Below are 14,196 nucleotides of genomic sequence, written 5' to 3'. Positions count from 1 at the left end.
TCCTCCTCCAAAAACTAGGTGCGTCTTGTGGTCTGGTGCGTCTTATAGAGCGAAAAATGCGGTAATAAACAAAGCAATAATTTCCACCGTCCCACATTTTAAAAGACCATGGGTTGTTCAATCTGCCAAAGGCCTGGGAGAAGAGGTATGTCTTTTCCTGACACCTAAAGATGTGTAATGAAGGCACCAGGCGAGTCTCTCTGGGGAGAGGATTATACATACAAGGAGCCACTGCAAAAAAGGCCCTTTCTTGTATTGCTGCCCTCCAGACCTCTCGAGGAGGCACATGAAGCAGGGCCTGCGATGTTGATCTCAGGGTCCAGGTTGGTTCATATGGGGAGAGGCAGCTATTCACATGTAACATTCAATGAGTGTACAGTCTGTGTACACAATATTTGAAATGTACAAATCATCAAGTGCAACCTCTTCAACATATATGTTAAGTACTGAAGTTCTCACCCTGGGCCAGCAGGGGGATACTGTAGATAGTTTTCACTCAGGTCCACATATGCAAATACAGTGGTGCCTCGCAAGACGAAATTAATTCATTCCGCGAGTTTAAACACTAACAACGGCGCAGCCGGTACCTCAGACTCACCCGCGCGCTGTGGCTACCGCGCGACGCGGCTGCTGGAGGGCGGCGGGGCTCAGGAGCGCGACTCTGGCTGCAACGGCTCTCTGAGGGGAGCGCGCGAGGGGGGTGGGCAGCGGCGCAAGGCACTAACCGTCAGCCGGAAGGTGGGAGGGAGCCGGAGGAGCGGGGAAGCGAGCGTGCGTGCGTGCAGTGACCGTCGCCATGACACGAGAGTCAGGGCCGTTTCGTCTAGCGAAGCAAGCCCTTAGGAAAATCCGTCTTGCGAAGCACCTCAGAAAACGAAAAACCCTTTCGTCTAGCAAGTTTTTCGTCTTCCGAGGCATTCGTCTTGCGGGGTACCACTGTAAGGAATTGAAAGAGATGCTCAGTGATTGGATAGTTACAGAAAGTTGTTACTGTTGCGTTGTAGTGGAGCTCTATATAAGCAGGTTGGCTGAACCCTTCAGTTCAGTTCTGTTCTGGTCTGTGAATAAACAAGAGCTGTTTGAAGAATCGTCTGATATGTTCACCCACAACTTAACAATATAAAGTTGCACATGTGTAGAGAGAACTTGTACCTGTGTTCAGTATAATGTGAACAAGGCTTTTAGTATTTATTATTTCATAAAATTGATTGTGTGTGTGTGTGGGGGGGGGAAATCCTGAAAAAACAATATAGTTTGCCCGGACGTCCAAATTAAGCAGTCTCCCTCCCTGCAATTAATAAATTTATTTTCTTTATACAATGGAGAAATGTGCAGCCCGTCCTGCTCGTGAGGTGCTTCCTCAGTGTAAGAGGTTTGGGGAGGCATTGATTCTCCGCGTTCCCTGTGTTCATTCTGCTACAGTGGCAAATCCAACCCAACACAGATTTGGCTCCCTTCCTGCATTATTGACCCACTGACTGTGTTATTTATTGGGCCGCTCGCCCTCCCAAAACCACTGCCAGGAAAATGTTCAGCAAATTGTTTTAAAGTGGTTCACTCGTCGCCTCCAGCAGTAGATATTAGACGCTGCGAAAATTATGTAAGGGCAGGGTTAAAACGGAGGAGTGTTTCAAAAATTATTTTTAGCAAGGCCCGTGAGTGCAGGGATTGGGGTATGGCATTAAGAGGAAACAAACCCCTCAGAACATGCTCTGTGTATGGGGGAGAAAGAATATCTCAAGCAATCTCTTCGCCCTTGCAGTCAGGGCAGTGGCGTAGCGTGGGTTGTCAGCACCCGGGGCAAGGCAAGTAATTTGCACCCCCTAACCTGTGGATTTGCGCCCCCTAACCCTAGCCCCCAGATGTTGCGCCTGGTGCGGCCGGCCCCCCACGCTACGCCACTGAGTCAGGGCTTAGACCAGACTGTCTGCATCCGTATTATTTAAAGCAGTATTGAACCACTTTAAAGAGTTACGGCTTCCTCAAAGAACCCCGGGACTTGTAGTTTGTTAAAGGTACTGAGGTTTGTTAGGAGACCCCCATTCCCCTCACAGAACTACAATTCCCAGAGTTTTATTGGAAGAATGATCGGTTGTTAAGCCATTCTGGGTTAGGGTCTCCTCACAACTTCTCATGGGGGGAAAAACCATGGTGCTTTGAATGTTGGCTGGTTCAAGGCAGACGAATGAAAGTCGTCCTTCACACAGCGCATAGTTAAACTCCCACAAGATGCGGTGATGACCATGGTGGCTTTAAAAGGGTATTGAACTATGCCGGAGAACAATTAAGGCAAACCGGCGATGCTGCCTGCAAGGCAAAAGAAACAAAAATAACCCTAAGTTAAACATGACCTGACATTGTGTTTTTTCCTTTTTCAGAAACTGAACGCCAGCATTCTCCTGCACCCAGACTGAGCGGTTGCTGAAACTTCCCAGCATGCTCCAGGTTAGTGGCCAGCCATGTTTGGACAATGGAATCTGCCTTGTTTAGAGTCATTTTGGTTCATCTAGCTCAGCATGGTCTGTGCTGACTTACAATGGCTCTCCAGGGTTACAGACAGTGAGTCTCTCTGTCATGGTCCGGTCTACGGGCTGAGGACGTTGGGACTGAGGGCAAGATGGCGGGGTGGGAGCAGGAACGAGAGTCCAGAAGCCAAGGGTCCAAGGGTCAGGAAGCAGGGAGTCACGAAGTCAAGGGTCCGAGGGTAAAGAAGCAAGGAGTCACAAAGTCAGGGGTCCGAGGATCAGGAAGCAAGGAGTCACAAAGTCAAGGGTCCGAGGATCAGGAAGCAAGAAGCCAAACACAGCAAGGCAGGGAACGTGTTGCTGTGGCAAAGAGCTGAAGCGAAATGCTGACATTATATCCCTTCCCAGCTCTTGCCACCAGGTGCAGTGAGTTACCAATCGGCCTCACCTGTGTGACCGCGCCTTGCCTCTTCAGAACATACTTAGGAAGGCCCCAGTCCTGCGAAGCCCTACTGGTCACAGGGCCTGGCTCCTGCACGCACTCCTAACACTCAGCCATACCTAGAGATGAGGTGGCCCCTTCTCTACTAGAAGACTGGTAATTGTATTTCTCTGTCACATTCACAGGAGAGCTTTTAAAACAGTCCAGTTGTAGCTCCACAAATGACTTCGAGGTGTTTTGTTGTGGTGCTGACACACTTTAGTGGTGGGATAGGAAATTTCTCCCAAAGTTGACCTCCAGGGTCATAAATGTTTTTGGTGGTGATGCTGATTGTGTGCTGCCAAAGCTCTAATCGGGGATTGATATATGTGCATATGTTTTATATAAATTCCATATATATAAATAAAATCAATTAACTCTATCCCACCCCTGCTTTACTCAGACCTCTGCTCTTGCTTAAAGCCGCCATTTTCTTCTTAGTGTCTCTCTATCCTCACTCAAACTTATGGCATTGTTGAAACCACCACTTTTCTCCTTTCAGTTTCACCCTTTCTTACTGTATTCAGATGTCTCTCTTGTCTATTCTTCAGCTGCCTCGTGTGAGAGAGATAAAGGATGCAGAGCCCTCAAATATTCCATAGTACTTTACTCAAATATTCTGTAGTGCTTTACTCAAACCTGTCCCATTGTTTTAAACCACTGTCTCCCCCTCAGTGTTTCTGTCATCCTGCCGTCATGCTATGGGCACTGCTGTTGTGCAACTTGCCTTCAGGGTTTCTCCCCTATTCCAACCGGACTTCTTGCGAATCAAGGATTGTAATAAGGCAGGACAAATCCTTCAATGGGAGCTGTGCTGTGGCTTCTTGCAAATCCAGGATTGTGATGTGAAACAAGAGATCCTCCAATGGAGTGCCGCGTGACGACATTCTTACGTTTTTCTTATATAGAGAGAAATGTTCTACCAAATTTAAAGGGACAAATAAATGGGTATTTAGGATTGAGGTGCAAGCAAGGGAACTATGTCAGCCTTCTCCAAAGTGTGCACTCCAGATGTTTCTGCTGGGTGATGGGAGCTGAAGTCCAAAACATCTGGAGGACACCCAGTTGGGAGAGGCTAAACTAAGGAGCGCATCCAAGCTGTTTAAAGAACTCCTGTTCTGTAAGCTTAGGAATGTGCTTCCAGTACCTGATCTGAGTTTGCGGTTCATTCATACAAAAGTCAACACCTAGTTAGGGATGCAATTTGACACTATGCCTGTTCATTCATTGTTCATTGGCTGTACATTGGATCCCAGTCCATAGCTGTTCAAAGTTCTTTACTTTGCGGCTGCTTTGTCCTGGTTCAGAAAACTTCACAGGAGTTCACCCTTTGTGGAGAGAGGACCTGAATCACCCCTCATCCCTCCCTCTCGCTTCTCCTACTCGCTGAGGGGATGAGGCCAATCCTACACCAGCTTACCTGGGTGTAAGAAAGCTAGTTTGAGGTTAAAATATTATGGAGAGATCAGTATCACAGGCCATTTGCGAGATCTTCCCTTGTTAAAAGCAAGTTCTGAGCTTGCTTTTAACCAACTTCATGACTATCCCTGCTCCTGGTTATCTTCATTTCATCAGCTTAATTTGTTGTTTGTTGTTTAGTCGTGTCTGACTCTTCGTGACCCCTTGGACCAGAGCACGCCAGGCACTTCTGTCTTCCACTGTCTCCCGCAATTTGGTCAAACTCATGATGGTAGCTTCGAGAACACTGTTCAGGAATCTCGTCCTCTGTCATCCCCTTCTCCTTGTGCCCTCCATCTTTCCCAACATCAGGGTCTTTTCCAGGGAGTCTTCTCTTCTCATGAGGTGGCCAAAGTATTGGAGCCTCAGCTTCAGGATCTGTCCTTCCAGTGAGCACTCAGGGCTGATTTCCTTCAGAATGGATGTGTTTGATCTTCTTGCAGTCCATGGGACTCTCAAGAGTCTCCTCCCGTACCAAAATTCTTCGGCGATCAGCCTTCTTTATGGTCCAGCTCTCACTTCCATACATCACTACTGGGGAAACCATGGCTTTAACTATACGGACCTTTGTTGGCAAGGTGATGTCTCTGCTTTTTAAGATGCTGCAGCTTAATTTAGGAGGATAAAATAGTTTTGCTCTTGCTATTGTTAAACCACCAGAAGTCAGAAGCCCTTGCCAATCTTCTGCAAAGCGTCCAGAGATCTAGCAGAAGACCTTGAACTTCCTTCTTCCCACCCCTGGGTTTAAGGACATAAGAAGAGACCTTGTGGATCAGGCCAAATGCACTCTGTTCTCCCATTGGCCAGCCAGATCCCTATGGGATGCCCAGAAGGAGAACAGCCTAAGAATCTGTCTGATCCATCCAAGTTGGCTGGGACCACTGCTTCTTATGGGAGTGAATTACCTACAGTTGTACCTTGGAAATTGAACAGAATCCGTTCCGGAAGTCGGTTCGACTTCCAAAATATTCGGAAACCAAAGCGCGGCTTCTGATTGGCTGCAGGAAACTCCTGCAGCCAATCAGAAGCTGCGGAAGCCCCATTGTTATGTACTGAGTTGAATAGGATCCAAAAATGCAGCAGTCTGATTGGTCCTAGAACAATAGGATTCAGAATGCAGCAGTCTGATTGGTCCTAGAACAATGCAGCAGTCTGATTGGTCCGCAGGAGCCACCCAATCCAGCTCCAGGTGTAAGTGAATCCACAACCTGATTGGCCTACAGGAGAATCCCGGAATTAGCCAATCACGTGGGGCCCATTGTGTAAATAATGTATATAAAGCAGACATTCTGGGGGATATTCCTCCTCACCACTATGAGCTGAATAAAGAGCATGAAATCCACTCTCGACTCCGAGTATATTTCACCCATTGGACGTTCGGCTTCCAAAAATAGTTTGCAAATTGGAACGGTCACTTCCAGGATTGCAGCGTTCAGGAGTCAAAACGTTTGAGAACTAAGCTGTTCGAAAACCAAGGTACGACTGTAGTTTAAAAACTATCCGCTTTCTTTTCTGTGCTTCAAATATTCCAGCATTAAGCTTCATCGAATGGTCGCAAGCTGTGGTATTATGAGAGCAGGAGCAAAGCCCACGTGCCCCTTCCATTTCTGGGTGCCTTTTCTAAACATCGTACTTCTCTCGCCCTCTTGAAGCACTTGAAGGGTTCTCTAAGTGTATGTAGAATTGATTGCAGACGGTCTCCGCTGTGTCAGAGCGCCGGGGATGGAGGGAGGCAGCTGCAGCTATGGCTGCCTCAGTTGACACGCAGGTGAGGGCCCCATCTGCTTAATTTTGCATCTGGCTTCACTTGGCATTTAGCTCTTTGCTTGGGTCTGGCATCTTTGTGAAAATCACAGATTTTGCCAGGTCAGGATTGGGGTGGTAGGACTTGGCAGCCCCCAGAGAAAGGGGGCCTGCTGGATCCGGACACTGGCCCCATCTAGTCTAGCATCCTGTTCTCACAGGGGCCAGCAAGATGCCTGCAGGAAGCCCACAAGCAAGATTCGAACACAAGAGCGTCTGCTCCTCCTACGATTTCCAGAAACTGGTATTCTGAAGCAAGCATTGCTGCCTCCAGCTGTGGAGGTAGAGCATATTGTGGCTAGAGTCATAGAATTGTAGAGTTGGAAGGGACCCTAAGGGTCATCTAATCCAACCCCCCGCCAAGCACAACGGCTTGCCTCCGCTATTAAGGGGATCGGGGCCACACAATGTGCATACGCACACATAGCTCCTCCCAAGGTGAGCTAAGCCTGTTAGGGCAGCTGAATCTATGGTCTTAATAATAATAATAACAATAATAATAATTTATTATTTATTTCCCGCCCATCTGCCGGAGTTTCCCCAGCCACTCTGGACGGCTCCCAATCGAGTGTTAAAAACAATACAGCATTAAATATTTAAAATTTTCCTAAACAGGGCTGCCTTCAGATGTCTTTTAAAGATAAGATAGCTGCTTATTTCTTTCACATCTGATAGGAGGGCGTTCCGCAGGGCGGGCGCCACTACCGAGAAGGCCCTCTGTCTGGTTCCCTGTAACCTCACTTCTCACAGGGAGGGAACCACCAGAAGGCCCTCAGCACTGGATCTCAGTGTCGGGGCTGAATGATGGGGGTGGAGATGCTCCTTCAGGTATACAGGACTGAGGCCATTTAGGGCTTTAAAGGTCAGCACCAACACTTTGAATTGTGCTCAGAAACATACTGGGAGCCAATGTAGGTCTTTCAAGACTGGTGTTATGTGGTCTTGGCGGCCGCTCCCAGTCACCAGTCTACCTGCTGTGTTCTGGATTAGTTGTAGTTTCCGGGTCACCTTCAAAGGTAGCCCCACGTAGAGCGCATTGCAGTAGTCCAAGCGGGAGATAACCAGAGCATGCACCACTCTGGCGAGACAGCCTGTGGGCAGGTAGGGTCTCATCCTGCGTACCAGATGGAGCTGGTAGACAGCTGCCCTGGACACAGAATTGACCTGCGCCTCCATGGACAGCTGTGAGTCCAAAATGTCTCCCAGGCTGTGCACCTGGTCCTTCAGGGACACAGTTACCCCACTCAGGACCAGGGAGTCCTCCCGCCCCCTGTCCCTCAAAAACAATACTTCTGTCTTGTCAGGATTCAACCTCAATCTGTTAGCCACCATCCATCCTCCAACCGCCTCCAGATACTCACACAGGACCTTCACCGCCTTCACTGGTTCTGGTTTTAAAGAGAGGTAGAGCTGAGTCTCATCTGCATATTGATGGACATCCAGTCCAAACTCCCTGATGATCCCTCCCAGCAGCTTCATATAGATATTAAAAAGCATGGGGGAGAGGACGGAGCCCTGAGGCACCCCACAAGTGAGAGCCCAGGGGTCTGAACACTCACCCCCTAACACCACTTTCTGGACACGAAAGTCTTAACCCCTTCACGCATTAAATAGACTTAGGTATGTTGGTTATGGACGCGGGTGGCGCTGTGGGAGCCTAGGACTTGCCGATCAGAAGGTTGGTGGTTCGAATCCCCGCGACGGGGCGAGCTCCCATTGCTCAGTCCCTGCTCCTGCCAACCTAGCAGTTCAAAAGCATGTCAAAGTGCAAGTAGATAAATAGGTACCACTCCGGCGGGAAGGTAAATGGCGTTTCCGTGTGCTGCTCTGGTTCGCCAGAAGCAGCTTAGTCATGCTGACCCAGAAGATGTACGCCGGCTCCCTTGGCCAATAAAGTGAGATGAGCGCCGCAACCCCAGAGTCGGTCAAGACTGGACCTAATGGTCAGGGGTCCCTTTACCTTTTTATGTTGGTTATACTGTATGAGGCTGGGTATCCCACAGCATTTAAGCTGTCTAAAAGTCCCTGTTGTCCCCTGACCCTCTGCCTGCAACAATTTTTCCTGGACAAACTGGGAGACTCTGCTCCTGGGCAGGCTGTTTGCTTGCTGTGAGCAGAATCAGAGTGCGCTTTGTGCCTCCCTCAATCAAAGGATCAATCAAAGCCTGTCTCAATTTGTTTGCATGCTGGGTGGCTCTCTGGGTCGGCTGTCAGGTCACAGTGTGGGAATGATCCCTGGGGGGTGAGGGAACAGGGCACCCTGCTGTGCTTGCTGCCACCCTCCCCACACGCAGAGAGCAATTCCTTTGTCAGCTGTGATATGGGAGGATCTCGCTTTGTCTGTTTAGCGCAGGAAAGCTACGATTCTGGGCCACTTCTGGGCAACCTTCTTACTGAACATTTATCCTGGGTCGTTTGCAGGGAGGTTAGATACTGCTGCACCAAGCAGGTATTCTTCCCAACTTTCTAGCACGTTTTCCTGTCACTTTCCTCATTGCAAAAAAGGCAGAACTTTTAGGGGAGCAGGTTTGTTGTGCAAGAGCTGTGGATCAACTTTACGTGTGCAAACGAAATTTGCTTTGATGTCATTGCAGTGGCGTAGCGTGGGTTGTCAGCACCCGGGGCAAGGCAAGTAATTTGCGCCCCCCCCCCGCTGCACTGTCCCTCCCCCAGATAGTCCCTCGCTCTCTCTCCGCACCGCACCGCACGCCTGGCACCCTCCCCTCCACAGTGGGCGGCGACCCGGCGGCTTGGATCGGATTCGCACAGCCAGCACTGCAGTGAGAGAGAGTGAGTGAGCCAGGTAGGGGCAGAGAGCTGCGAGTGCGAGGCCCCCCCCAGATGTTGCGCCCGGTGCGGCCGGCCCCCCCTGCACCCCCCACGCTACACCACTGTGTCATTGTATCCCAAACAGTCTTGGGGTGTCCTGAGGTCCACTTTGCCCCCAAATTCTCCTTTCATCGTTCTCTTTCACTTCTCCTTTCAGGGCAACCTCTAGCAGGCTGCCTGCATCTCAAAGGAGTATTGAGATTGAAAATTAGCAGTGTCTCCAGCCTCGTCTAAACCCCCTCAGCTTCTCTTAAAATTTCCTGAATGAATTGTCTGAGGAGGAGACACCAAATAAGCCCAAGTTTGTCATTTCTTTTAAAATTGGCTTTATGGGAAATTTGGGGACAACCTGGGGCTATGCAGAAGCCCCTCCCCCCCCTTTTAAAAAGCTAGTCCAACTACAGTTACTTCCAGACATAAAAGTTTATTGTGGAATCGGTGCTGTTTATGTACACAAGTTCTTTGCACTGCCCACATGATGTCATCAAACTGGGAGCTGATTCTTTTTTAAAAAACAGCAACAACACCGCTTTAATTTAAAGAGTTCCCCTTTTCATGGAAAAATCTGTTAAAAAATAACCCATTCTATATCCACAGTCCCCACTGGTGTGGAATTTCGCGTGCATTATTTTTGGTAGGAGATTTATAACATGTGTGAACATAACAACACAAGAAGGGCCTGCTGGATAACAACAACAACAATAATTATAAGAATAATTTATTATTTATACCCCGCCCATCTGGCTGGATTTCTCCAGCCACTTTGGGTGGCTTCCAACAGAATATTAAACTACAATAACCTATTAAACATTAAAAGCTTCCCTAAACCGGGCTGCCTTCAGGTGTCTTCTAAACGTCTGGTAGTTGTTTTCTCTTTGACATCTGGTGGGAGGGAGTTCCACAGGGCGGGTGCCACCACCGAGAAGGCCCTCTGCCTGGTTCCCTGTAACTTGGCTTCTCGCAGCGAGGGAACCGCCAGAAGGCCCTCGGAGTTGGACCTCCGTGTCCGGGCAGAACGATGGGGGTGGAGACGCTCCGATGGCCCATCTAGTCCAGGATCCTGTTCTCACAGTGGCCAGATGCCGGTGGGAAACCAGGAAGGAGGATTCCATCACAGCTCAGTTGGTTAGAGTGTGGTGCTGGCAACGCCAAGGTTGCAGGTTCGATCCACGGTAAGAGACAGCTGTATATTCCTGCCTTGCAGGGGGTTGGACTAGATTGTCCTCAGGGTCCCTTCCAACTCTACAATTCTATGAGATATGAGAGAAGAGCGCTCCCCGTCCTGTGGTTTCCAGCAACTGGAATTTGTAAGCATGTATGTCCCTGACGCAGGTAGCGCTGTGGGTTAAACCACAGAGCCTAGGACTTGCCTATCAGAAGGTCGGCAGTTCGAATCCCTGCGATGGGGTGAGCTCCCGTTGCTCGGTCCCTGCTCCTGCCAACCTAGCAGTTCGAAAGCACACCAGTGCAAGTAGATAAATAGGTACCGCTCCAGCGGGAAGATAAACGGCGTTTCCGTGCGCTGCTCTGGTTCGCCAGAAGCGGCTTAGTCATGCTGGCCACATGACCCGGGAGCTGTCTGCGGACAAACGCCGGCTCCCTTGGCCAATAAAGCGAGATGAGCTCCGCAACCCCAGAGTTGGTCACGACTGGACCTAATGGTCAGGGGTCCCTTTACCTTTACCTATGTCCCTGACTGTGGAGGCATCAAGGCTAGTAGCTTTCGATAGCCCTCTTCTCCATTAATTTGTCTAATCCTCTTTTAAAGCCATCCAAGTTGGTGGCTACTGCTGCCTCTTGTGGAAGTGAGTTCCATAGTCCACACTACGCTCTGTGTGAAGAAGTACTTTCTTTTTCACCTGTCCTTTGTGGCAATGTTTCGGTGGATGAGCCCCTACTGCCACAGCCATGCTCCTTCCGTTTGCCCCTCAGCTGAGCCACTACCTCATCCTTTTGCTTCCGGTGGCTCGAACGATTTGAGCATTCCTATTTCCATCCCTTGCCACATGCTGAAGGCACACCAGAATATCAACAACCCAACAGGAGATCAACATCTCCACACATGTGGGCAGGGTTTTGGGGGGGGGCAGCTGTCATGATCCAAGACTGCTTAGGATTTGGAACCGCTTGGTGGACGCCGCGCCGTGAGCAGTATTCCAAAATTTGGGACACGATTGTGCAGAATTATGGTATTTTCCATCTTCTAGCTTAACGCTGCCAAGTGGACTTTTTTGTGAGTTTAGTTTAGATTTTGGAACTTTCCGTCTCTGTCTCTTTCTTCACCACCGGCGGAAAAAGCGAGAACATCAACTGAAGTCTGTTTGCGCCCTGACAATAGACGTTTTGTTATAACAGTATACAAACACTCGGAATCCAGGAACGGAAAAAAAATAAATGCAGAGCATCAAACTGGAGGTTCTGTGACTCCTGTTTGTCTGGTACGTGTCTACACTTCAATAAATATTGTGGCAGAACACGAACTGTTTGAGATCCAGATTTTATGTAGTCATAACCAGCACTGCAGAGAAATTTTATGGGGCAGTCCATCTCTTCATTTCCCCCCTTCATCACCTACACCCATTCCATGGAGATTTTAGTTCTGCTTCCTAGGGAACCGTCATTGCAAAAGAATGTAAGAACAGTGTGGCTGATGGTATCCGACCAAAAGCACACCTAGTCCATTATATTATTATATAATGTTTGCTGACTGGGAAAGGTTGTGGACCACTGGAATAAAGTTTACGGCATGTAATGCCTTAAGAGAGAATATAATGAAAATGATTTACAGATGGTACATGACACCAGTCAAGCTAGCAAAAATTTACCACATGCCCGATAATAAATGTTGGAAATGTAAAGAATCTGAAGGTACCTTTTTTCACCTTTGGTGGACATGCCCAAGGATTAAGTCCTTCTGGGAGATGATTTATAATGAATTGAAAAAAGTGTTTAAATACACATTTAGAAAGAACCCAGAAGCCTTTCTCCTAGGTATGGTAAACCAACAGGTTCAGGTGAAGGATAGAACTTTTTTTATGTACGCTACAACAGCAGCAAGAATACTCATCGCACAACATTGGAAGACGCAAGATCTACCCACGCTGGAAGAATGGCAAATGAAGCTTATTGACTATATGGAACTGGCAGAAATGACTGGCAGAATCAGAGACCAGGGAGAAGAGATGGTGAAGGAAGACTGGAGGAAATTTAAAGACTATTTACAGAAGTATTATAAAATTATGAACGTTTGAGGATATCAGATTGAATGTAAAAGAATGTTATTATAAAAATGTTGATGATAAAGAAAATATATTTTGTATGACATAGGGAAAGGTAATGACCATTAAGACAATAACATTAATCTGAACTAAAAATGCGCTAGAGGGAAAGAACTTACTATCAGAATATAAGACCAAGAATACAGAGTGGGAAGGCATGGGGAAGTCGCAGACCTAAGTTAATGATGAAAAATATAAAGACACAATATTTGTTTTTAGTTTTTTACCTTTATCCTTTTCTTTTGTTTTTCTTTTTGTTTTTGTACAATGTATGTATTGTTTTTGCTCTTCTTTTTCCGTTTGATGTATTTGTTGATTTGTATTTTCTTTTTCTTTTTTTTGTTTATTGAATGTGGAAAAATAAATATCATTTTTTTTTTTTTAAAAAAAAGCACACCTAGTCCAGAATCTTTTAACTCACAGGGGCCAACCAGATACATCTGTGAAGCCTGCAAGCAGGCCCTGGTGGACACCACAGCGCACTCCCAGTTTGTGATTCCCAGCAACTGGTGTTCAGAGGCATGCCACTTTGACACTGGAGGTAAAATAGCCATAGTGGCGAACAGCCATTGGTAGCCTTGCCTATCACCTTGCCAACAAAGGCCTGTATAGTTAAAGCTATGATCTTTCCCAGTAGTGATGTATGGAAGTGAGAGCTGGACCATAAAGAAGGCTGATTGCCGAAGAATTGATGCTTTTGAATTATGGTGCTGGAGGAAACTCTTGAGAGTCCCATGGACTGCAAGAAGATCAAACCTCTCCATTCTGAAGGAAATAAGCCCTGAGTACTCACTGGAAGGACAGATCCTGAAGCTGAGGCTCCAATACTTTGGCCACCTCATGAGAAGAGAATACTCCCTGGAAAAGAACTTGATGCTGGGAAAGATGGAGGGCACAAGGAGAAGGGGATGACAGAGGACGAGATGGTTGGACAGTGTTCTCGAAGCTACCAGCATGAGTTTGACAAAACTGTGGGAGGCAGTGGAAGACAGGAGTGCCTGGCGTGCTCTGGTCCATGGGGTCACAAAGAGTCGAAGACGACTAAACGACTATACAACAATAACCCCTGACCATTAGGTCCAATCACGGATGACTCTGGGGTTGTGGCGCTCATCTTGCTCTATAAGCCGAGGGAGCCAGCGTTTGTCCGCAGACAGCTTCCAGGTCATGTGGCCAGCATGACCGAGCTGCTTCTGGCGAACCAGAGCAGCGCATGGAAACGCCGTTTACCTTCCTGCCGGAGCTGTATCTATTTATCTACTTCCACTGGTGTGCTTTCAAACTGCTAGGTTGGCAGAAGCTGGGACCGAGCAACGGGGTTCACCTCATCGCAGGGATTCGAACCACGACCTTCTGATCAGCAAGCCCTAGGCTCTGTGGTTTAACCCACAGCTCCACCCACGTCCCAGTTGCCCACCATAGTTTTGTCCAATCCATTTTCCAAGCCTTCCAAGCTGGTGCCTGAATCTTCCAACATTCAGCTTTCTTGGCTGGCCCTACTGGATTCTGGTATTACGAGGTTCCCCCATCCCTGCTATTCATAGCCTGCTCCCATGTGCTTTCAACAGCACATGTTCAGAATTTGGTGTCTCCTCCAGAATTCAGCATCTGGAGAACGTCTACTTTATAGAAAACAAAAATGTTTTCAGCTCCCTGAAGTGAGTTTGGAAATGCATGGACAGCGCTTGGCTCAGAAGCTTGAGCTGAGCTGAGGAAGGTCGTGGGCAGCTGCCTGCGGCCAGCCAAGAGCCAGAGGTTGTGGGGCAAGCTAGGGGTCGGGACCAAAGACAAGTTGGAACCGCAGGCAGGGTCAAGGAGCAGGCCAGAAACCACCACCAAAGAATAACCAGAGAACCAGAGCTCAGGAAGACCATGTTGCTCT

At 48.2% G+C, this 14,196-nt stretch overlaps 1 protein-coding gene across 1 annotated transcript in view; it reads left to right on the top strand.

Annotated features, from left to right (window-relative positions):
• The first annotated feature begins 2,378 nt into the window (after nt 1–2,378).
• The window catches only part of GJC2 (gap junction protein gamma 2), a 90,120-nt gene continuing 78,302 nt past the window's right edge, over nt 2,379–14,196 (top strand). Inside the window, exon 1 of the mRNA XM_083406677.1 lies at nt 2,379–2,445. The gene's annotated coding sequence lies outside the window, so the exon portion shown is untranslated. The remainder of the gene's footprint in view (nt 2,446–14,196) is intronic.

The sequence above is a fragment of the Podarcis tiliguerta genome (assembly GCF_965153285.1).
Source record: "Podarcis tiliguerta genome assembly, chromosome: 12".
NCBI lineage: Eukaryota > Metazoa > Chordata > Lepidosauria > Squamata > Lacertidae > Podarcis > Podarcis tiliguerta.
Note: the sequence above shows the minus strand (reverse complement) of the source record. Positions and strands in the feature narration are given on the sequence as shown.